Source organism: Schistocerca gregaria, chromosome 9 (assembly GCF_023897955.1).
Source record: "Schistocerca gregaria isolate iqSchGreg1 chromosome 9, iqSchGreg1.2, whole genome shotgun sequence".
In the NCBI taxonomy this organism is placed as follows: Eukaryota; Metazoa; Arthropoda; class Insecta; order Orthoptera; family Acrididae; genus Schistocerca; species Schistocerca gregaria.
In genome coordinates, this window is record NC_064928.1 from 202797403 (window position 1) to 202823833 (window position 26431).

The window sequence follows — 26431 nt, forward strand, 5'->3', positions numbered from 1 at the left end:
CGCGCGCCCACACCCACCCACCCACCCACCCACCCACACACACACACACACACACACACACACACACACACACACACAGATAAAGAGTACTAGCGAGCTTTGGGGGAGGAGGGGGGGGGGGAGGCATACAGATAGAGAGGCAGCAGGCAGGAGAGGATTTGGAGAAAGTAACGAGCAGCATGGTGGGAGACGGCCAGTTTGCTGGTTAGGAATGAGTGAGGAAGGTGTGGAAACTGCACAGGCTATGTATGTGATGCACGGGTTTCACAACAGTGGAGAGCAGTGCAGGATGAGGGTGCTGTGGTAACGTGTGTGTGTGTGTGGGGGGGGGGGGGGGGGCAGGGGGGGGGGGGGTATGCACACTCCTGTTCACAACTCAATTCTTCCAATTTTCAAAAAATATGATTAATGATATTTGCTAAATCAGTTTCACCTATTATGATGTTTCAGAAATTCAGAGACGGAATAGATGAAAGTGATCAAGCAAGAATTGCTTCACCTTACTTTAAATGTATTCAATGAGAGTACGCATTTTCAGTAAGAAATCATATTATTTGTTATGTAACGTAACTCTAATAAGATACACTAGTCTTATTCATTAATTTGTACTTCGACCTGCAAAATGTTGTTAGTATAATGGATAACCAAGTTCAATGCATACAACTTATCACAATACAGCATTAAATGTCTCTTTTCTTGAACAGTCATTAGTACATTTGTAAAATGGCAAACGATATAGAAGTTGACCAGCAAATGATTAGCTATTTGGAAAAGCTGCAGCTTGTTGAAAATAGAAAATTTTTGGTTTAGAATGCAACATAATAGATAACACATTTTTTTAAAAATAAACACACCAGTAAAAATTTTGCATCACCCCGGTTCCCGCAACTCTTGAAGATAGACATTGACTGTTGATATAGTATCACAGACTCTACCTGATACTTCTTCATAAAATTCCTGCATAATTCCCCTATGCCGTCAGTCAGCTGAGCCAACCCTGCACTAAGCTTTACAATGCTGATGACCTGGTACTCACTCCCCAACACTTCCTGCAACTGCTGTCCCACACATCGACCTTTCAAACGACCTAGCAGTAGAACTTTCTTCTTTCTGTTAGACTTTGCAACTGACCTAGGCCTCCTGACTGCTGAGGACCTGTTGTTTCAATATTGCATGTGACTTATATATCTAAATGGTTGGAGAGAGACTAGCATCAAAGAACACATCATTTGAGTTATATGTGTAAAAATATGGAGCGAATTTGTGAGCTACATGGCTACACAGGCCATGAGACACTGCATGCAAGTCCACATCCAGTCAGTCATCATCGGGAATCACTCTGACCAGGAGCACTCAGCACTAGTCCATCTATGAGAGGGGTGAATACAAGGCTGCACAGCTTCAACTGACAGACATGTTTCCTGTGTTTGGGGCTCTGTCAAATTTACTGTTGGCTTCAGCGATAGAAACACTCACTCAAGTTTTGACTCATCTTTTGAAGGCCATTAGGCAGGTTTATAGTCATTCAGACATGGAATATTCTTGATAAGTGAAATTTGAATTTCTATTTAGTTTGATTATATGGCGGCAGGATTTATTTCTTAGCGTTTCATTATGTTTATGTACATCAACTTAAGGTGGATCAGGAAGTATTTACTTGCCTACCATGTGAATTAAGGATAGATATTCTAGAAATGTTCTAAAATTGTACACTTTATTACCTATCAATTCAATTCTGGGAATTTCTATTGCAGTTCTCTTCAGTAGATGTAAATTTATACCAGGGAATATTTCACTTATTTAGCTTGCTGATTAAATAGCATATGTTCATGCTTACTCCCAGATTTTTGACATTTTCTTCAAATGAAACTTCACAATTTTTAATTAAGAGTAACCATTAAATTTTGCAAATTGTCAGCTACAGTAGAGCTCCATGTAAGGCTGTGTGACCTACCCCTCAGACATCAAATATGAATGAGGCTTATGGGATTGCACATTTGCCCAACTCCTTATGGAGAATGGGAGAAGAGAATTTCCTTAATGATTTGTTTACAGTTTAATCAACCCAGCAGGAGAAATTTAAAAGATACCAGTTGAATGTCTGGATTTAGATCATATGCTGTCTGCCACTAGAGTCAGAATACAGAGAAGCCATAGCCTCTACAATAACAGAGGAGTGGGGTATTCACAAAGGGTCATCACTTAACTGCCTTCTTTCCGTTCAGTCATATCCTTGTCTGCAGTGGAATACTTCTGCCTGACTTAAAGCAAAATTATACTATTTTTTGGAAGCTCACTTATGGTAGATATAAACTGTTGTCTGGAAAAATTGAAAATATTTAAATTAGTAATACCATTCTTTTATTATTACCATGATTAATTCATATTATCCAACTGTATTATTCTTGAAATATCAAGTTAGCTAAGATCTCTAGTAATTAATTTTATTACTATGACCGGTATCGACAGATCTACACAGTCAAAGTCTCATCTTTAAACATTAGTTGCACATGCTTGTTACAATACTGAAAGGCAACTACTGATGTTGGATCAAATAAAACATGAGCTTATCACAAATAAAGCAATGTACAATTAAAACACACAACAAGTAACTGATGTCACAGCATACACCAATTGCTTGACACCACGACAAGCTGGTGTTCCCTGTCACATTTTATTTGTGGCAACATCACTATGTGACTTTCAGTATTGTAACAAACATTTACAACTAATAGTGTTACAAGATTTGATTATGAGAATGCAGATCTGTCGAAACGGGTTATACAGGGTGTTTCAAAAATGACCGGTATATTTGAAACGGCAATAAAACTAAACGAGTAGCGATAGAAATACATCGTTTGTTGCAATATGCTTGGGACAACAGTACATTTTCAGGCGGACAAACTTTCGAAATTACAGTAGTTACAATTTTCAACAACAGATGGCGCTGCAAGTGATGTGAAAGATACAGAAGACAATGCACTCTGTGGGCGCGCCATTCTGTACATCGTCTTCCTGCTGTAAGCGTGTGCTGTTCACAACGTGCAAGTGTGCTGTGGACAACATGGTTTATTCCTTAGAACAGAGGATTTTTCTGGTGTTGGAATTCCACTGCCTAGAACACAGTGTTGTTGCAACAAGACGAAGTTTTCAACGGAGGTTTAATGTAACCAAAGGACCGAAAAGCGATACAATAAAGCATCTGTTTGAAAAATTTCAACGGACTGGGAACGTGATGGATGAACATGCTGGAAAGGTAGGGCTACTGCGTACGGCAACCACAGAGGGCAATGCGCAGCTAGTGCAGCAGGTGATCCAACAGCGACCTCGGGCTTCCGTTCGCCATGTTGCGGCTGCGGTCCAAATGACGCCAACGTCCACATATCGTCTCATGCGCCAGAGTTTACACCTCTATCCACACAAAATTCAAACGCGGCAACCCCTCAGCGCCGCTACCATTGCTGCACGAGAGACATTCGCTAACGATATAGTGCACAGGATTGATGACGGCAATATGCATGTGGGCAGCATTTGGTTTACTGACAAAGCTTATTTTTACCTGGATGGCTTCGTCAATAAACAGAACTGGCGCATATGGAGAACCGAAAAGCCACATGTTGCAGTCCCATCGTCCCTGCATCCTCAAAAAGTACTGGTCTGGGCCGCCATTTCTTCCAAAGGAATCATTGGCCCATCAGATCTGAAACGATTACTGCATCACGCTATCTGGACATTCTTCGTGAATTTGTGGCGGTACAAACTGCCTTAGACGACACTGCGAACACCTCGTGGTTTATGCAAGATGGTGCCCGGCCACATCGCACGGCCGATGTCTTTAATTTCCGGAATGAATATTTCGATGATTGTGTGATTGCTTTGGGCTATCCGAAACATACAGGAGGCAGTGTGGATTGGCCTCCCTATTCGCCAGACACGAACCCCTGTGACTTCTTTCTGTGGGGACACTTGAAAGACCAGGTGTACAGCCAGAATCCAGAAACAATTGAACAGCTGAAGCAGTACATCTCATCTGCATGTGAAGCCATTCCGCCAGACACGTTGTCAAAGGTTTCGGGTAATTTCATCCAGAGACTACGCCATATTATTGCTACGCATGGTGGATATGTGGAAAATATCGTACTATAGAGTTTCCCAGACCGCAGCGCCATCTGTTGTTGACAATTGTAACTACTGTAATTTCGAAAGTTTGTCTGCCTGAAAATGTACTGTTGTCCCAAGCATATTGCAACAAACGGTGTATTTCTATCGCTGCTCGTTTAGTTTGTATTGCCATTTCAAATATACCGGTCATTTTTGAAACACCCTGTAGTAATAAAAAGAACTGCTTGCCATTTTTGCTAACTTGATTCTTGAATAATACAACTTTCAGGTGTCCCCCCCCCCCCCCCCCCCCCCCCCCTACCCCTCGGGTTGACACAATATGAAACTTATATTATCCAACTGTCCTCTGGGAACTATACACACAATAGATGTAATGGAGATGGCTTTATTGGAACCAAAGTGAGAGGTGATACTCATTATCATTTCTGAATAAAAATATAGTGAGGCAGATTTGTTTATATAAAGGAAGTCATATTCATATTGCTACTCAACATTATATTTGGAATTAATAATTTCAAGCCCTAATATAAACATGAGTGTAGAGAATAAATTGAAATGGTGCATACGTAACAGATAGTTTGATGTAATAGACTGCAGTAAATGTTAAAGCATATTACTGAATGGGATGTCTCAAATGTCAGTCATTTATGTAACAGACTACAGTAAATGTTAAAGCATGAGATTGAATGCGATGTCACAAAGGTCAATCATTTCACAGAATAACCTGTGTTTCTTTCAGTCTATGGTTCATACAGTCACACTTCATATTTCTCATCAAAACTTCCACGGAAAGTTACATCTTTCCGATTCTTGTGGCACCTGGAAGATGGGTGAAATAACACTTATTTCATATTCAAATTCCTGCACTGTTTATATTCAGTAGTATGCAGTCACTTTAAATGGCCTTTACAATATACAGTGCCACTGCCTGTTTTTGAATAGCATTTCTCATATATTTTATACACTGGGAATTTTTTCACTGAAGTAATTTCACATCACACTTCTCTTAGGTTTCATTATGACTATGTTTCATGCACACGAGTGGTTGATGTAAGTGGACCATCTCCGACACCGATTAAGTGTGTAGGACTTTAAAGATTGCACTTAAAGACAGGTTTTAAAAACTGTTTTGGGTCCTAACTGTCACCTGAAGATCACTTGTTGGATATTTCCAGCTTCCACATCTCTACTACTCTTCTTTGTTATAGAAAAATGAACTAACCCCGCCTCCCAAACCTCACAGTGCACACACCTGAGACGATTTGTTATCAACAGCTGTCATTCCTCTGCGGTTCATAAAAAATCTGTTAGCCACAACCTCTCTTGACTGCCCAAGATAGAACACTGGCACAAGATGTGTCTACAGCCATACTTTGTAAACCACTTAGGAGGATACATCCTACTGTACTCGTTATTAGGGCATATTCTCATTCCATTCAAGTATGGACCATGGGACAAATAATTTCTTGAATGCCTCTGTGCACACTGTAATTCGTCTAAGCTTGTCTTTGCAGTCCCTCCATAAGAGATATGTACAGGATTGAAGTACACTACTATCATTACCTGTTTCCATTTTTGAAGTTTTTTTATATTCAAGTTCTGAAATTTACTAAACAGATATTCTTGGGATAGTGTGCATATATTTCCAAGCATTTGGCATTTCAGGAGTTTCAGCATCTCTGTGATGCTCACCAATGGTTCAAAAAATATGTGACCATTTGTTCTGCCCAACCCTGTGTACATCCAACAACCCCTGTAAGTCCTACTTCATGTGGGCCTCACACACTTTAACAACATTTGAAGATAGATTATATGACTATTTTGTAAGCAACCTCCCTTGTTGACTGCATTGCCCCAGCATACTACTAATGAATAGAAGTCTGAAATCTGCTTCATCTGAGCCTGTGTGTTCTTTCATATTCCTACAAATTGTTACATCCAGATATTTTTACTGGTTCACCAATTCCATATGTCACTCACGGATATTTTAGTTATGGGATCCCATCTTCTTTTTTAATACAAAAATTTTACATTTCTTAACACTACAGCCATTACCTGATTCAATTTTTGAAGTTTTTAATGTTCAAGTACTAAAAATTTACATTTGGTACAAAATGTGTCTCAACACTACTGGAACCAGAGGTGAAACCAAATGGAAGGCCCCTTACAGCCCTAATATGAACTTCGAAGTTGGTAACTAATTTTTCCATGCTGTTCAAGATAATACTTTTTACTGCCAATAGCTGATAGGCCCAGGAAATAAAGAACAAATATCATAAATGCTTTGCATACAGGTATTACACACCGTTTCCTCCTTCATAAATCAAACCAAGGATTTATTGACAGCAGATCTCCGGTCCTAACATATTTCTGCCTTCTTTTTTATTTATGTGTAAAAGTTACAGCCAATATCTTTTATAATTTGATCTGTACTTCAGTCATGGCCTTCCTGTAGTTGTTCCAACTTTGATAGATGCCTGATTTATTGTTTCTAGAAGCTCTTCATATGTCAACACATGGCCACTAACCTGAACTCTTCTCTCTACAATAGCCTTCCATAAACTCCTTTTCCCTCCCACTCTTAACCATTTAGCAGATCACCACATTTCCAAGAAGTGCCTTTAATATCGTATCTTAAAAGAATTCAGTCTTTTCCTTTCCCCAGTCATCATAGTCCAGGTCTCACAGTCATAGAATGCCACCACATTCAACGTTTATGCTTCCAGAAACCTTTTCCTGATTTGTAGGTTGTTTACTTTCAGAGGTTATTAACCCTGTCTTTTAATACATACAGGTACTGACTGTCCTTTCAGCTCACACCACAGTGACTGAGACAATTGTTTACACTAGATCGCGTGTTTCCCCATGCCCTCTGCAGACAGACTTCCTGTCTGTCTACTGAGCTCCCTAGTACCCGTTCACTGTGGTCCATTATCTACAATGATGTTATTGTTGAATATTTGATAATTTTATTTAATATTTAAGATAAAACTGCATCGCCTGTTCAGGTAAACTCGTGTGACAATATGTATTTTAATCTGTCAGTAAACACAAAAAATTATGTCCACTGTACTCCTTGGAAGATTCATTACTACTACTCTAATGAGCCATAACAAGTGATTAACGGTATTCTGGTCTGGGTTTGGAAAGCAATACAGTAGTAATTCTCTGTAGCAGGCATTGGTAATTTCGTCCAGGTACATGGCACCTGATGTCCATGAACAAGTTACCCAATTCCCATCAATTACAGGCCGGTGGTTTGTGGTCATGGAGCTTTCACATGGCAGTGTGATTCATTCTGATCATGTGACACATTTACACTGATCCACAGTATAATCTCAAAGATCCTTGATCCGTAGTGATAATAATCGATGATGTCTTGGGTCAAAATTGGAACACATATGGGTCGTTCGCCGCACAGCCCCACCTTTGACAGTGTGCGCTAAGCGGTACGCTCCAAAACACATGTGCCTGCACCAGTACCTTACTCCGTTTTCAAATCTTCCGCAGCTTGCCTCCTATCCAACCTTATGAAGTGGACAAACCTCTGTATGTTTACTGTAATCAGTCATAGACATCATAAGTGTTCTTGCCTACTCATAGCTTCACCTTCATACATTTACTTTCCAGTGATGATCACAACAGCAGCACATGAACAGCTAACTGGCTTCACCATTTCCAAGGTGCACATTTCAGGGTGTTCAGTCATAGCTATGTGCTCTTTGTTCAAGACACTGATGTCAGTAGATTTCCTGATTTTGGCCACGACTGTCACTAGAATAATTTCTCATTTGTCTCTCCTATGCTTATATACTTTCCTTGCCATGTCACTTGCCCACAGCACCTCCAATCACAACTATCTCATGGTGGACAGCAGTCACTATGTCTTGGCTCAACTGTGTGTCCACTGTTTTCACTATTGCACCCACTACTATTTATAATCCGAAATAACGGACCCATTTTGATCCTGCTTCCAGTCCAATAAACATGGGCCTGAAGACGCACACTCTCTGTGATATGAGATATGAACACTTCTTCACCAGAGGGTCTGAAAGGTGTTTAGTTCTGAATATGAGCACATTCATTGTTTGGAGCTCTGTCAACGGTATGATTTGGCAACTGTAGAAAACATCACAAGCCAAAATCTCTAAAAAGTATTTTATTGAATATCGAGTTTCTACATAGATATGTCATAATTATCAGATTTGCAAGAGGATGAGCAGAAACTGACAGGAAAAATATTTCACAATCATGATATCATAACTCAATAAATTGTCTTTTAACATAACCTATGGAATTATAACATACCTTAACTTAACGCTTTAAAATATTTTAACACATTGTCCCTCAGGGTTGCAAGTTGCTTCACATTGTGTATACACTTTCCAGTATCATAGAGATCACTACAAATTGCCATTCAAAAGTAAAATTACATTAAACAAATGTTTGCATAATACTTGCTCTGGCATTTGGGGTCAGACTGGATCTGTCTGGATGGTATGTCTTATGGTACACACCTGATGTATATATAATGTGCCAGGAAGTCGTTAATACGTTCTCTTGATCTCGTACACATGATACATGTGTTCTAGAGAGGAAAGTTGCCACTCACCATATTGCGGAGATGCTGAGTCGCGATAGACACAACTAAAAGATTCACACAACTATAGCTTTTGGCCATTAAGTCTTTGTCAGCAATAGACACACACAACTGGCACACATTCCTGCTGTCTCAGACAACTGAAACCACACAGGCTTTTATCAGCAATAGACACACATACACACACAACCTCATGCAAATGCAACTTGCACACATGTCTGTGGTCTTAGACAACTGAAACCACACTGCAATGTCGTTTCAGTTGTTTGAGACTGCAGATGTGTGTGTAAGTTGCGTTTGCATGAGTGTGTGTGTGCATGTGTGTGTATGTGTGTCTACTGTTGAAAAAGGCCTTAATGATCAAAAGCTATAATTGTGCATCTTTTTGTTGTGCCTATCGCAACTCAACATCTCCACTATATGGTGAGTGGCAACTTTCCTCTCTAATATGTTTACATTCCATCTTGGATTTACCATTGCTTACATGTGTATGCATTTCAACAGTTGTAATCTGTCAAGCCAAACTAGACGTCCAACGAAATATTCATATACAACAAGAAATTTATTTCCTACATACATCATTAATGCCATTATTTGTACGTGGTTTATCTTGTATGTCAGATGTCAATGGAAATTGCAGTTGTATGTTTCTCGATTTAAACTGCTGTTGTATGACATTTAACACTCGTACTGGCCCTATCATTTTTTTGATAACGTATATTCTAGTAGTTTTGAATTGTTGATTTGGACATATTTAACATATTAAACTGTCTCTGAAATTCTGCAATGAAGGACAGTGTACTATGTTTTAAGCATGACTTTGTTCTGTAAGTTGTTTTGATGAGTTAGCCTACTTAGATTTATGTTATAAATTCTTAAGTAGAAGTAAACACAATTTTAATTTTTATGAGGTAGATCATGGTGATGACTGTTTAACTTACATCCGCACTGAGCAACCTAGACATACCGTGATGTATGCGGTGGCAGATTAAAAAAGTTTTGTGCCCCTAGGCATACATTATATAAGGCCACTCCCCCCCCCCCGCCAAAAAAGACATGTTTCAAATAATAACTATTACCAGATCACTTCACAATTGCCGTTTTGGGCGGGAGTGCTGTGAGCTGTTTCTGTACTCTGCTTTTTGTTGTTCTGAAGGCCATATCAGTGGTCTAGTCGCTCTCAATCAAAATATAATATGGTTCCTGAACAGTACCTGGTGTACGGTAGCGGATGAAACAAACTAAAGACTGCATTGTGGTAATACATTCATCTGTCGAACAACAACAATAGCGACAATAAAAATGAACACAAGGAAATTCAGCAGGATGTGTAGTAGACAACAGATTTTTGTTATACATTCACTTTAAATATGTTCTTTAACATGAAACTGTTGAAAATGAAAATAAAAAAGTTGTGATATGATCTAAAAATTGAAGGAAACGTGTCATACATTAGAAATTAATACGTACTTTTACAGAGATGCGTTCAAAATTAAAATTAAACTGTCGTTTTACGAACTAATCACTTGAATGTGTAGCAGACAGAAATAACACGTTTGTTATTAATACATGGATCATTCCATGTCAATTCAACCAATTTGAGAAAATGTTCCAGCTGACAGTCTCAGGTTTGGCGGCAATTTAGCAAACCAATGCTACCAAGTGTGGAACACTCATGTACAAAATTTTAAGTTCCCCTACCAATTATTTCCATTATTATGGCTACTGAAAGAAGGTGGCGTGACCTGTAAATTGCAACCCGCATCTGGCAATCTCTCTTCAGACCCAACTTCAGGTCTTAGTTAACTCTGGAACTATTCCACCCCATCCAGTGAAATTTTTACAACCCAGTAACATCCACTTTGAGAACACACTCTATGAATCAAAACATCAACAACATATTTCTGAGGGAAAATAAAAAATTCCAAAATGTGATTAAAAAATATAATATGTTTAAAGGTACATATTGTAGGTGCCCTCTACGCCAAATATAATTCACTCAAAAAGGGTATAAATTTTTTTATGGTAAGCTTAATATGGCGTAAACACAAACAGAACTCATCTTACCCATATCAGTCACGCAGAGTTACATGCACACGAAAATACAAAAATTTGAAAAACTACTGGAAAAACATGGTTTTTTAAAGTGTGGTAGCACAAAAGGGACAAGTGATATCCAAGCCAAATTTCAAAAACTGCATAAGTAGGCCATAATGTAATATGTGGCAAAATTTCAACTTGTTATTGCAAGGCATGTGTGTACAATAAAAGTTGACAGAGATGTATTTGGTTACTTTTCTTTTAAAATGATTTAGCAAGTAATAGTGATGATGCAGACAGCTTGTTTCAGATAAAGCTGCAGCAATTGTTGGGAACCATTACACAACAGAAAGTTAAACAACGGTAGTTTTCAGGGACAGAATGAGTCATTGTTAGGCAGGAACAACAAAGGAAACAAGCAACAATTACAGGTTACTCATGTTTTTAAGATTCTAGTTCAGACTGGTCAGTACTGTTGTGGAAAGTCAGTATGGAGGCAGAAGAGTGTACCAGTGGTGCTTTTGTTCACCCAAGTTGCAGTATTGGTAGAGCACAAGCATCTAAATGTCATAAAACAACATATGGAACAAAATGTGGCATACACTTGTACTGTATGATCTGGATGAATCGGATCAAGATTTTTTGCTATGGAGATCCAGGATACACCCTGTGGGCACAATAAGTACAGTTCCAGGAAACTTTAGTTTCTGGATAAGTATTCTTTCCTACAAAGAAGTTGTTTTGATCCATTTCGGATTCATAAGAAGACAATGAAATGTAGCCTCAGAGAAACTGATATAAAATCAGTATTGAAAGTGAATCAGTGCATGGGACTTAATATGAAACCAGGACAAATGTTATGTTCCAGGTGTGTTACACTATTCTGATAATTTACATGACAGTGATGAAGAGTATCAGCCACCTACAACCACAGCAGATGAACAGTTAAATACTTCAGTGACTGGTCTTGGTTTTTCCCCCATGAAGACACACAAAGTTGGGAAAAGAGACAGGCCCAGCTATGGTAGAAGAAAACTACTAGAAGCTCAAATGGAATTAAAACACAAAATAGCTGACACACTAATGGTGGAAGAGGAAGAACTATCTGCTCCAAAGGAACAGAAATGATGCCAGAAATGCTCTGATTTGGACAAAATTGTGCATGATTTGAAAGAAAAATGTGCCATATCCACATGCCAGAAAAAGTAGCTTGCACCTTCCAGCTGGTCTATTCACTACACTGCAAAGGAATTAAATGTTTCTACATATATGGTAAAGGAAGCTAGGAAAATAAAAGCAACCCAAGGAGTGCTTCCACAACTTGAGCAGGCTCAGGGTAAGCAATTGAGTTCAGAAATAAATGTGCTAGTGTTGGAGTTTTATGAAAATAATGACTACAGCCAAATAATGCATGGAAAAAAAGACTATGTAATGGTGAAAATGGGAAATGTACGTCTACAGATGCAAAAAAGACTGTTGCTATGCAACATATCAGAACTATAGGTAGAATTCAAGGAAAAGTATCCCAATACCAAAGTAGGTTTATCATCTTTTTTTTCAATCTTCGGCCAAAATGGGTTGTGCCTGTAAGTACAATGGGCACACACAATGTTTGTGTATGTGAGACCCATCAAAATGCTAAGCTGATGTTTGCTGCTATAAAAGATTCTGGTCTAAATAAAACAGAAAGAAACTTCCACATGGGAAAAATATATTAAAAACAAAGATTCCAAGACTTACCAAGCGGGAAAGCGCCGGCAGACAGGCACATGAACAAAACACACAAACACACACACAGAATTACAAGCTTTCGCAACTGGCAGTTGCTTCGTCAGGAAAGAGGGAAGGAGAGGGAAAAATGAAAGGATGTGGGTTTTAAGGGAGAGGGTAAGGAGTCATTCCAATCCCGGGAGCGGAAAGACTTCCCTTAGGGGAAAAAAAGGACAGGTGTACACTCGCACACACACACACATATCCATCCGCACATACAGTGTCTGTGTATGTGCGGATGGATATGTGTGTGTGTGTGCGAGTGTACACCTGTCCTTTTTTTCCCCTAAGGGAAGTCTTTCCGCTCCCGGGATTGGAATGACTCCTTACCCTCTCCCTTAAAACCCACATCCTTTCATTTTTCCCTCTCCTTCCCTCTTTCCTGACGAAGCAACTGCCAGTTGCGAAAGCTTGTAATTCTGTGTGTGTGTTTGTGTGTTTTGTTCATGTGCCTGTCTGCCGGCGCTTTCCCGCTTGGTAAGTCTTGGAATCTTTGTTTTTAAAAGATTCTGGTCTGTTTTACAAAGGTGCAATGAAGCTGCTAGTGTGTGACATCAGTTCCTACAAGTGCATGATACACAGGTGTGAAAAGTGTCCTGGTAAGGCAATCTTAAAGAACATATGAATAACAAACTGTATGGTGAACTCCTTATGGATGACGATGAACTAGTTTCTTATAAACAATGGACACACATGAATTGCACAAATCTTGAAACAAAGCAAAGTACAATGGAAGATTTTGTTGAAATGTGTTGTCAAAAAATGGACAAACTGACCGCACACAGTTTCACAGCAACGGTACAATCGGCTTATCTCCAGTTTTATGAGGATAATTTGAAACAAGATGAAATTGTAGTAATGCTAGACATTTCTGAAAATTATGCATTTACAGTTCAAGATGTCATCCAAGGATATAATTGGGACAACAGTCAAGCAACTCTCCAGCCATTTGCAATTTACTATAGAGGTAAATTAGGTGATGTGTCTGTCATGAACCTGTGCATTTTTAGTGACTGTTTAATTCATGATGCCACTGCAGTTCATGCCCACATTTGCAGTCATGGCACATGTGAAAAACAAGCTGCCTCACATACATTTTGTAAAATACTTCAGTGATGGGGCAGCTAGTCAGTGCAAAAACTGTAAAAACCTCAAAAATTTATGTGTGCATTACCATGATTTTTAGATTCACGCAGAATGGAATTTTTTCGCAACAAGTCATGGTAAAAATGTATGTGATGGTACTGGTGCTACCATTAAGCGCATGGCATCACGAGCTAGTCTGCAGCACCCTACAGCAGGTCACATTCTAACACCTCTTCAATTATTTACCTGGGTACAGAAAAAATATCTCTGGCATACAATCATTCTATGTTTCAAAAGATGAGGTGAATTCAGTCAAAGAGTTGCTAAAAAGCAGACTAGAACACATTAAAACTGTTGCAGGCACAAGGAGCCATCATCACTTCTCTCCAGCAGACGCTGACAATGTGTAGACTGTCCAGTTATAATTATAAGTTCTATGATGAAAAGTGGTACTTAGGATGTGTTGCAGAGTGCTGTGAAGCAGAAGGTGATGTATTTGTGAACTTCATGGCACCAGCAGGACCAGCAAGATCATTTCATTGTCCATGTTTGGCAGACAGGTGTTGGATTCCTTTTGAACATATTCTTATGGCAGTTCCAGTTCCTACCACAGTGTCAGGAAGACAGTACAATTTGCCATTCAATGTACAGAGTACAGTAGCTAAAGTGTGGGATAACTTCTGTTTGAAGCACAGTTAACTGGTTTTTAGCAGTTAAGATGCAGTAAAAATTAATGATAGGTTGTGTTAGTCTGTCTATATGTTGTTGCATTGTGATTAAACAGATGTGGGAGAGGATAAGAAGAGGCAGAACAGTTTACGATGCGTTTTTACAAAATTGTGTTGTGGAACAATGGCCACATCACCAAATACATCTGTCAACTTCCATTGTACACGAATGTCTTGCAATAACATGCTGAAATTTTGAGATATCATTATGGCAGTTTGTGAAATTTGGCTTGGATATCACTTGTCGCTTTTGTGCTACCACACTTAGAAAATCGATGTTTTTCCGGAAAATTTTCAATTTTTTTATTTTTGTGTGTGTGTGTGTAACTCTGTGTGACTGATATGGGCAAGACGAGTTCTGTGAGTGTTTAGGCCACATTAAGCTTACCACAAAAAATTTATACCCTTTCTGTGTGAATTATATTTGACATAGAGGGCACCTACAATATGTACCTTTTAACATATTACATTTTTTAATCACATTTTGGAACTTTTTATTTTCCCTCAGAAATGTGTTGTTGGTGTTTTGATTCATGGAGTGTCTACTCTAAACGGATCTTACTGGGTTGTAAAAATTTCACTGGACTGTGTGGAATAGTTCCAAAGTTATTAAGACCTGAAGTTGGATCTGAAGATAGATTGCCAGATGCGGGTTGCAATTTTGGGGTCACGCCACCTTCTTTCACAAGTCATAATTCTGGGACTAATTGGCAGGAGAAACAAATACTTTGTTCACGAGTGTTCCACACGTGGTAGAATTAGTGTACTGAATTTCAGTCAAATCTGAGACTATGAGCTGGAGCCACTGGTTGAACTGACATGGAATGACCCACATGAATCTACAGGAGAGAGTAAGAAATGAAAATGAAATAAAGATTTCAGTACACAAACTAATAACTAAATACAGATGAACAAACACAGAACTGGATCTGCTATTACATAATTTACGGGCTACTGTGGAAAAATCAAATTTGTTTTATAATCTAATAATTGTCCGCAGCTCATGGTCTCGCGATAGCATTCTCGCTTCCCAAGCACGGGTTCCCTGGTTCGATTGCCGGCGGGTGTCAGGGTTTTTCACCTGCCCTGAGATGACTGTGTTCATCATCATCATTCATCCCCATTATGGTTGGAGGAAAGCAACGACTCCATTAGGAACTTGTCTAGCACGGTGTGGTGTGGGTCTCCCGCATCATTCCCCTACACTCTGTCAAGAAGCATGGGACTTCATTTCCAGTCTAATAGTTAACACACATTACGGTCTGTGTAGTTAGATGCTGCATAATAAGTGTACACAATACCTTCAATCCATGTAAAGGCTGAATAGTTTTGTACTACAGCTACTTCTCTCACCATAGCTCTTTTAACGATATTAGCAAAGCTTTTATGTATTTATCGACATAATTGAGCTACATTATTTATTAACACTTTTTCATCTGGGTGTCCTCTCTGATAACATATATTTCCATGATAATTATACATTTCAGCAGGCGCCAAGAATACGCATCAGTCATAATATACTACAGTATCAGTATGACTTGACCGTACAGTGCTGAGCAACCTGGGTCATTCAGGTATTGTTTAGTATTGCCGGGCCCTTCTGTCACGTTTGCTCATAAACGAGGTTTAATTTCGTGTTCTGCCATCAGCAATTATAAAATAAGCAGGTAATGTTCTATTTGTAAATCCAATGAACTTACTCTAAGTTATAATAAAAATCACATTATAGTCTTAAACTTTTAAAGCCAATATGAATAAGTAAACAAACTCACCAGTCAGCAAAGTTTGCGTCTGTCTTTGACGGCAGAAAACTCATTGCTCATATCTTCATAATTCAGACGGTTATTAGTTAGGTCAGCTTCGATGTGTAGAATGGATAAAGCGTTCAATTTCTCCTCAGAAAACGTAGAACTTGGCTATGATTTCAGTCTTTTAAGAGCCAAAAACAAGTGTTCTGCTGAACAATTTGTAAGTGCCATACATAGAAATATTCTAAGAGTGCTGTCAACATTTGGAAACATGGACTGTAACCTCTCTATTCATATAAATTTACTCGTTTCAACTGTTATATCACTAATCGCAGAAGATTTCAAAAGTTCCGTGAAATATACTCATTCACTAGGGAAGGAAGTATCTGAATCTGTTTCATATGATGCTTGGAATTTTGCTGCACATTCAGCAATATTGTCAGATGAACTATTCTTAAGGTTACTGGAAACTGTGAAGCAGTCCAACAGTGTCCTATAGCTTTCCTTCCTCATCACTAATTTGGAGTACAATCTGTCGAGTACTGGGAGAAATGTTCCGACTCTAAATTTTTCCCTTCTAGTCAGAAAAACTTCTTTAGAGTCCACATCTTCATCACCATGAAGTTTGCGTTTTTGTGATATTTTATAGGTGCATTCATGGTCTATATCAGTTACAATTTCCATGGATTTATTTTCATAATAGTCCAACATGCCATGAATTGACGCAAAAAATCCCACATGTGTTTCATATAATTCATTCACTATTTTAGTAGGTATCAATATTTACACAATTTCAGATTTACACTATTAAATCTCTGGAGTATGTCCTTCCAACCTATCATCATTTGTAGAGGCAGAGAAAAAATTATAAAGGTTTACACTACACTAAAAAATGAACATCCTTCCCAACAACAGCTTGCAGTACTGGTGCCGACTAAATTCAAAGAAGGTGCTGCAAAAGGCACATAATGCATTTCGGATTTTGTTTAATGCATGCCTGCAAACCAGTGTAGGTTCCTGACATCTAGCTTGCTTTTCATTTGGCTGGGCTCTACAGTCAGTAATATCAATGGAATTTGTAGACAGGACTTCTAGTACGGCCTCAGCTAAGTTTTTGCACTTGTGTCCCGGGTTAAGTAAAAACGGAAGAAAATGTTCAAGAGGTTCACCATTCACAGTTACAATTTTGATTAATGCCACATTGTAATAGAATGTCAATTGTTGGTTTATTCACACACCACTCTGCAGAATCAACACTAACAAGCTTATTTCCTTTTGCAATGTCTGACTCCACACTTAGTTATTCGTCAAACTCGAAATCAGAAAGAATTTGTTTTCTTCATTTTTAACTTTTGTTTCATCTGTATTTACTACTTTTACAACAGTTGCAGTACCAGAAATATCATCCATACTACTTGAACTCGAAGCTGAACCAACAACATTTTTTGTGAAAAATTTATCTACTCTGCCAAGCACTTTTAGAGCAATGGCTTCTTTCTCACCTTTCCTTCGATAATTTCCGAAATGCCGCTCCACTTAATTTTGCACGTCTGCTTTTTTCACTGTTATTCATGTCAAGGCACTTACAAAATAGTCAATCAACAGTCAAAACAAAAGAAAAAAAAATAGTAAAGGGAAAGAAAGAAAAACTGTATCCAGTCCCAATCATACTATACCACACATCAACACAAAGCTTTTTACTTTAAACATGGAGTGATGCACCTACCAACTCGGGATTACTCGACGGAACTGTGCTATGAAAGAATGACAATGCAGTATAATTTAATTTCATTGACATCAGTTTCTCTGTTGTCAGTGAACAGGAGAAGCACACCTACCGGCTGCAATTTGTCTCTAAGGAAAAAAGCAAATAATTTTTGCAATTTATTGCACTGAGATGGCCTGGATCGACTCTTACCCCACTTATTCTTATAACATTTTAGCGGTTTCTGTGGGCAGAGAAGACAGGCTACAAACTTTAAGTCGTGTTGTTCGCAGTTGTGTGGTGTGTTGGCATTAGTGTGAACACTGCTGTTATGTCTACAAGCAAATGCAGCTTTTTTCCAACATAAAATAAAAATAACCTTTCCTCGAAGAAAAAAAAGCTTAGTTACGAACTTTAATATAAAATTTGCAATGTCACGTACTATTCAATTCCACAGAGTGGGAAGTTTGATATTGTGCAGGCTGCAGCACAATAAATGAGACAAATGAAAGTTGGTTTCTTTTTATTTCGCCAAAAAAGTAATTAATTAAATAAATAAATAAAATTTTTAAATGGTTGTGAAGTGCATTTCACACATTATTAGATATTCTGCTTATGTTCTTTCTGTATCAACATGTGTTTAAAAATGTAAAACATTCCCAGTATCAACATGTTTTGTTAAACGAGTGTTAATTACAGTACTGGAGGGTTGACTTGATACATCCCGGTAATTTCTATGAGAAATTTGAGTGGACATACTGAGGCCAACACATGTTACAGTATTTAAGAAACTGCTGATTGGTTTATCACAGCTTTTCAGGGGTCCAGGTATTTTCACGGGGAAAATATGGTAGGGTTAAGTAGAAGCCCACAACATTCTCGGAATAATAATATTTCAAACATTGTATTGTAGATTGCCGTCCTGACAGCTTATCTTAAATTATTTTGAACAGTCATAAAGTTGATACCAGTTAATGTTAAATTTCCATTCAGTCACCAAGTAAACTACGTATATTTCCAAGCTTGTATTGTCGAATTTGATTCTAAAGACTTTTTTAAACTAGCTAGCTGTTTAACTACCATATCAAAACTTTGTCATCTGTACGCGCACTTATTTTAAAATGTAAAAGGTTAAAATAAGTATGGAGGAAAAAATGTCACCTCCCATTAAGGTGCCTAGTGGGCCTATACATAAATCCGCCATTGGACGTACCTATGCAATCCAGATGAACAACCAATTACTATGGTTCAAATCTTATTGCATAAGTTATATTACTGTTTTATAATGTCAATCTGTATATAATGTTGTGTGTGTGTAGCACTTTATCTTAACAGATAATAATTAAAACGATCACATATATTGCCTAGCCTTTATGATGAGAAAATCAAAACAACAACGGGCATCAAGATATAAATTACAAACATGATGCAGATTCATCGTAATACTAATATCCTTCCTTGGAGATATCTTTCTTTTTAAGTTCTTGTCTATGTTTAACATACTGTGAGCCTAATAGTTTCTTCATTCCCTAACACATGTCAAATGTTTTTTCCTACAACAATTTATCAGTTGTGTACTTCATTTATATATAAAATTTCTAGATTTTGCTAATCTGAATTATATATTTAAGTAAATAAAAATGGTCCTTAAAAGTGAATGTATGCTTTCCCGGAACATACAGCTGGCGAAGAGTTCTCGGGGTTCCAGCCAGGTGGTGGTGTCTTCAAACTGCGACGTTTCGACGAGTGACACACTCATCATCTTCTGCCGAAGTGCCGAGACTTTGCGGATGCTGGTCCCTTTATACCTGAGGCGTGCCCCCCACAAACTGGTTGCGGGAGGCTGGGTCCAGAGGACCTGGCGGGTGGGGTGGAGGGGAAAGCGGGTGCACCGTTCATGACTCCGTCAGAGCATTCGCGTCGTGCCGCATGAGCTGGACGGTTCTTGGTGCGTTCCTGGCGTATTGCGGCTAATGCTGGAGTCCAGGCCGTGCTCAGTTGATAACCTTCATCCTTATTCACAAAATTCTCATGGATCCGTATTTCTATTGATTCTCTAATGACACTGTCCCAATAGCTCCCGGCTCGGCACAGCACCCAGGTGTTCTCGAAATCAAAGATGTGGTTTTCTTTGAGGCTATGTTCAGCTATAGCAGATTTCTCTATCTGTCCAGATCGGACACACCTGGTGTGTTCCTCGCACCTTTTCGAGATGCAGCGCTGCGTTTGTCCAATGTAATGTACACCACATTTGCAGGCAATGCTGTATATACCAGGTGTGTTGAGTTTGAGTGGGTCTTTAGCTGAGCCCAGCAGCTCTTTGTCTCCGGCGGTGGTCGGAAGACAGTATTTATGTTTGATTTTCTCACTAGCCTCCCGATTTTGGCTGATATGGGCCACAAATATGGAAGAAAGGTGAGTCTCTTGTTAACTTCCTCTTCCTCTTCTTCCTCTTCCTGAAATTTGTCAGCCAGTCTCCTTTTGAAGGTCCTACCAATCTGTGTTTCACTGTACCCGTTTTTCCGAAATACCTCTCTTAGGTGGTGTAATTTGTCTGAGAGGCTTTCTTTGTCACAAACGATGCGCACCCTATGTACCAAGGTGATCAGTACTGACAGGCATTGCGCCGGATGGTGGCAGCTGGTTGCACAGAGGCACAGGTCTGTGTGCGTTAGGAACGCACCAAGAACTGTCCAGCTCATGAGACGCGACCAGAATACTCTGACGGACACACGAACAGCGCACCCGCTTCCCCCTCCACCCCACCCGCCATCTCCTCTGGACCCAGCCTCCCGCGGCCAGGTGATGGGGGGCACGCCACAGGTATAAAGGGACTGGCACCCGCAAAGTCTCTGCACTTCACCAGAAAGTGACGAGTATGTCACTCGAAACGTTGCAGTATGAAGACACCAAAACGAGGCTGGAAGCCCAAGAGCTCTTGGCCAAAAATGGTCCTTAATAATGTATTAACAATTATGTGCAATTATGACTATATCCAATCAACCACCACAGTATAAGATGGTGGACCTTAAGAGGCTGTTGTTATGTTTGTACCACTTCTGTGTAGTCTAGCTGGTGGTAAACATGGACTCTTGAAATCGGCATCATACAGTCACATTTTTTCTGTATACAGTCATTTTATATTTCTCATGACAATTTGTAGTGATCTACCCAATACTGGAAAGTATATATGGAAAGTCAAATGATTTGCAGCTCTTGCAGACATTATGTTGTAATATTTTAAAGCTTTAGGTATGTTATAATTCGGTAGGTTGTGTTACATGACCATTTATCACATTATGATTGTAAATCTTGTTCCCAACTTCTCTTCATCTTTTAGTAGATCCAATGATAGCAGCAGAGTTCTGTCGAAAACGCTTATTTAGCGATCTCAGCTTGCGAAGTTTCCTTCAGTTCCCATACACTGCAGATCAACCCGTACTGCCACTGCCAAGAATATGTAGTGTGGTCTGATATACTTCTGTATCACAATACTCTGAGTACACATCACCCTGAATCTTAAGCAGGCGGCAGCCAGTTGTGGGTTCAAGTTGTATTGTAATCTCAGTCATATTACTGTGTGTTATTGTATAATAAATTACTCACAACTCTGGGTATGTATTGTGCTCTCCTCCCACTCATACAGCTGACTTACTTTTTATGTTCATCATTGTGAGTGGAGATGTTTGTAGTGGGCACACAACAACAAGGTCTTCAGCACCCGCATAAAAACACATTGAGATGAAATGTTGGTAAAATACACAAAACAGTAAGATAAAACAGCACAGAAAACAAAGATAACAAAAATTGGCAAACTGTGTGTGTAACCACACAGAAGCATGAAAAGAAGTATAGTGTCAACATTGAAAGATTAACTAAACAGGATGAAAGTGGTATAAGGAGTTAAAACAACAGAGCAGATGTATGTGGCTGGCTGACTGCAAGAAGAAAAAAAGAGGAGCCAGCCACTATGCAACACACTAAAACCTCCGCACTACAATTTTAGGCCACAGTCCACAAACACCACATAACTTTAAAACCTTAGTCACACTTGTCTCATCATCAGCAAAAATAGTGCACAGATCCTCACCAATATTTCCTTCTGCTCTTGCATCATGATATAAAATGATATCTGTTAAAATATGGTGAATAGAGATGTGCACGCCGCAAGGATCACAAAATGGTGAATCCTCTCGCAGGAGTGAAAACTATGTGTGAGAGGACAGTGCCCAATTCTAAGACATTTGAGGGTGACTTCATACTGCCTGAGCAACTGTCAGGACGAACACCATGGACAGGTTGTTGACTTCCCACACCACAGCTTATTGGCTGTCACCACCACCTATTTATTATCTCACAACTTTCTATGTTGTGCACAAACGACAGCCTGCAAGGGAATAGGACACTGTGCCACATCCTGTCCACGACAGGCTGACTTGGCATCACAATCAGCCTGCTCATTTCCCCATATCCCTTCATGACCTAGCACCCAGCAGAATGACATACGCTTAACCTGCTGTTGGAGCAAGTACAGTTGGTCATTATCGGCCATATGAACTCCTCAGCTGGGTACAGGTTCTGTAACGACTGAAAGACACTAAGGAAATCAGAGCAGTTGAGAAACCATTTGCTCCGGATACAACGCATCTGCTCCAGTGCCTTCAGGAACACATGGAGGTCTGCTGAGAGAATGGTACATTTCCAGGAAGGCGACAGAGCAACAAACGGAATTCCCTTGTTTGGAGTCATCAGTGTACACTACGGTAAAACTATGATGCATATCTAAAACATTAAAAGACAGAGATTGAAGTGTAATCTGACATACAATCTTTTCTTAAAACTGGTCAAGTCTAAAATAAGTCTGGGCCTCCGGAGAAGCCAAAGTGGAAATCTGCTCCAACTGCAATGTAGAGCGTGAAGACCAGCCACACACATCTCTAGAAGGCGATCCTATACACGAATCCCACATAGCCTCATTGCCGGTTATGAAAAAGATTTTCCGGTGGAGGCTGAGCAAAGGTATGATGGTGCATGTGTATAATGTGGATGGTGTTTTATACACTTGGTGCACCCATAAGTAGCCATAGCCTGATGCCAAGCGCCAGTTCACTAACATCAGCACAGAGGCACGATATGGGGGCTTGTTCTATTCCGAACAGTGGCCAACCGAATCCCTTCATGGTGCACCAAGTCTAGCATTTTTAAATAAGAGAGTCTTTTAGACCCATACACCATGCACCCATAATCGAGATGAGATCATACAAATGCCCTGTGAAACTGGAGCAGACAAGTCCTGTTTCCTCCCGATGTACTGTGGCTAAGATATTTTAAAATACTTAAGTGACCATTTTTTCAGGTCCTGATGATGTGCAAACCACATAAGCTTACAGCAAAGTATGAGGCCCAGAAACCTCCTCACTATGTCTTTGAAAGTAAGGAAAGTGTCCGTCATCCTCAACTCAGTAAAGTTTAAAATGGAATGAGAGCAGTTAAAAAGAACACACACAGATTTCTCAATGAAAAACTTAAAACCACTCTTCTGCACCCATTCATCCAAACGTCGAAGAGTTAGTAGCAACTGACATGTTGACATTGCGAGGCTTGAAGAAAAGAAAAACACAGAGAAGCCACACACAAAGAAGAACACTATCGACGTAATGCTATTAATAGCTATGGCAAAGACAGTCACACTTAAAACTCTATCTTGAGGGACACCGTTCTGCTCAAAGCTATCAGACAGGGCGTCACCCACTCAGTATCTAAAATAATGCGGCGAGAGGAAGGACTGAATAAAAATGGGAAGGCAACAACGCAAACTCCATTTGTGAAGCTGCTTGAGGATAGGATGCCTCCAAGTAGTATCGTAGACCTTCTCAATGTCAAAAAATATACCTAGAAGGTGATGTCGGCATACGAAAACCTGTTGTATAGACACCTCCAGTAGGACCAGGATATCAAAGGTGGAGCGGTACTTCCTTAACCCACAATGAAAGTGACTAAGGGGGTGCCTGGATTCTAAGATCAAGACAAGGCAGCGGTTGACCATCCACTCCAAGACCTTTCTCACACAGCTAGTGAGAGCAACGCTACAGTAACTACTCGGGGATGTGCGGTCCTTCGCAGGTTTTAAGAAAGGAATTAAAATTTCCTCATGCCATGAGTCAGGAAACTGACCCGACAACCAAGCAGTATTAAAAACTGCATCTTCTGAGGTGCCGCAGTGTGTTATAATGGATTCTGTTACGGCCAGGGGACGTGTCACAAGCTGCAGACAATGCAGAATGCAGCTCTCATATCAAAAATGGGCAGCTGTAATCTTCATCAGTTGTGGACCAGAAGTCCATACTATGCCTCTCAGCAACCACTCTATGGCACCGGAAACCTGAAAATCCTGACTGGCAGTTGCAGTAACTATGGCAAAACAGGTTGCCATTGTCTGGGCAATGTCCCGTGGAATGGTTTGGAGAGTGCCGTTCCCCATTACGGCAGTCATGTGGCACCTCCCTCCACCCCCACAAATTCTCCTGATGGTCTCCCACACAACACAACTCTTTGTGGAATGATTAATGGTGTTCAGGAACTGTTGGCACAACCTCTTCTTGCTCTCTCTTCAGCGACACTTTGCCCTAGCCACCCAAAAGGGTACCAAACCTTGAACCTACGTGGAGCTGCACACCTAATCCTGATTGCAGAGCAGCATTTTGTCACTCCACAAGGGACAGGTTGCCTCTTCTTTTGTCCCATGGTCTGTGGAATGGATGCTACAGTGACGTGGTGGATCATTTTGGTATTAAGAACCACCCATGCCTCGACATTGGCACAATGTTCAAACTGGGCCAACTAGCCATAAAGTCTCCAGTCTGCTCCATCAAGTATGCATCATGGCAGTTTCCTTTTCGGTTCCACTCCATGTGGCAGATGAACCCAGATCAGAAAGTGATCACTTCCATGCAAGTCGTCCACTGCTTCCCATTGAGTAGTGGAGTGCTAAGTGAGAGATCAATGTCAGCGAATGACCCAGTTGCTATACAGAAATGTGTGCTCTATCCTGTATTTAGCAACTACTTGCATAAAACACAAGAAGCCTCTGAATTGCTCTACCCCTGGGACAGGTAGTTGGAGAGCAATAGCTGGAGTACTAAGTGAGAGATCAATGTCAGCGAACGACCCAGTTGCTATGGATAAATGTGTGTTCTGTCCCGTATTTAGCAAGTAATGGCATGAGAACTCGAGAAGCCTCTGAATTGCTCTACAACTGGGGCAGGTAATTGCAGAGCCCCAAAGCACATTGTGTGCATTAAAACCACCACAGTGGTGGGGGAGCTGTATGACAAGGTTGGTTGGGGCCTCATCATTGAGCACATCACACAGGGGGTAAGTAAAGGGAACAAATCATCAATGGATGACACACCTGCACTGGTATGGCAACGGCTTGTAACGTCGCTGTAAGGGAGTGTGGTGAGGAGTGGTAGTCAGTACTGATGAAAATATCTATGCCTTCTCCAGCTCTCTCTCCACTCACGTTGTCCTTTTTGGGTAGGATATAGCCTCGTAGCTCAGGGGCATACAACTGATGGAAATTAGTCTCCTGGAGAGACACACAGAGTGGTCTACACTGAGATAACAGAGTTCCTCCACATGCGTCCTGAATTGTTAATTGTTACTGTAGTGTTCCTAAATACAAATGCAGAGAAAAAACACTGAGACTGGTCTGATGCAGCTCTCCATGCTGCTCTATCCTGTGCAAGCTTCTTCATATCCCAGTACCTACTGCAACCTACATCCTTCTGAATTTGCTTGGTGTATTCATCTCTTGGCCTCCCTCTATGATTTTTACCCTCCACGCTGCCCTCCAATACTAAATTAGTGATCCCTTGATGCCTCAGAACATGCCCTACCAACCAATCCCTTCTTCTAGTCAAGTTGTGCCACAAACTTCTCTTCTCCCCAATCCCATTCAGCACCTCCTCATTAGTTAGGTGATCTACCCATCTAATCTTCAGCATTCTTCTGTAGCACCACATTTCAAAAGCTTCTATTCTCCTCTTATCTAAACTATTTATCATCCATGTTTCACTTCCATACATGGCTACACTCCATACAAATACCTTGAGAAACGACTTCCTGACACTTAAATCTATACTCGATGTTAACAAATTTCTCTTCTTCAGAAATGCTTTCCTTCCCATTGGCAGTCTACATTTTATATCCTCTCTACTTCGACCATCATCAGTTATTTTGCTCCCCAAATAGCAAAACTCCTTTACTACTTTAAGTGTCTCATTTCCTAATCTAATACCCTCAACATCACCCAACTTAATTCGACTACATTCCATTATCCTCATTTTGCATTTGTTGATTTTCATCTTATATCCTCCCTTCAAGACACTATCCATTCCGTTCAACTGCTCTTCCAAGTCCTTTGCTGTCTCTGACAGAATTACGATGTCATTGGTGAATCTCAAAGTTTTTAGTTGTTCTCCACAGCTTTTAATACCTACTCCGAATTTTTCTGTTGTTTCCTTCACTGCATGCTCAATATACTGATTGAATAACATCAGGGAGAGACTACAACCCTGTCTCACTCCCTTCCCAACCACTGCTTCCCTTTCATGCCGCTCCATTCCATTTA

At 39.9% G+C, this 26431-nt stretch overlaps 1 protein-coding gene across 3 annotated transcripts in view; it reads right to left on the reverse strand.

Moving 5' to 3' along the window:
* LOC126292064 (uncharacterized) overlaps positions 1-26431 on the reverse strand; it is a 305572-nt gene that overhangs the window by 263876 nt on the left and 15265 nt on the right. The gene's annotated exons all lie outside the window — the stretch shown is intronic.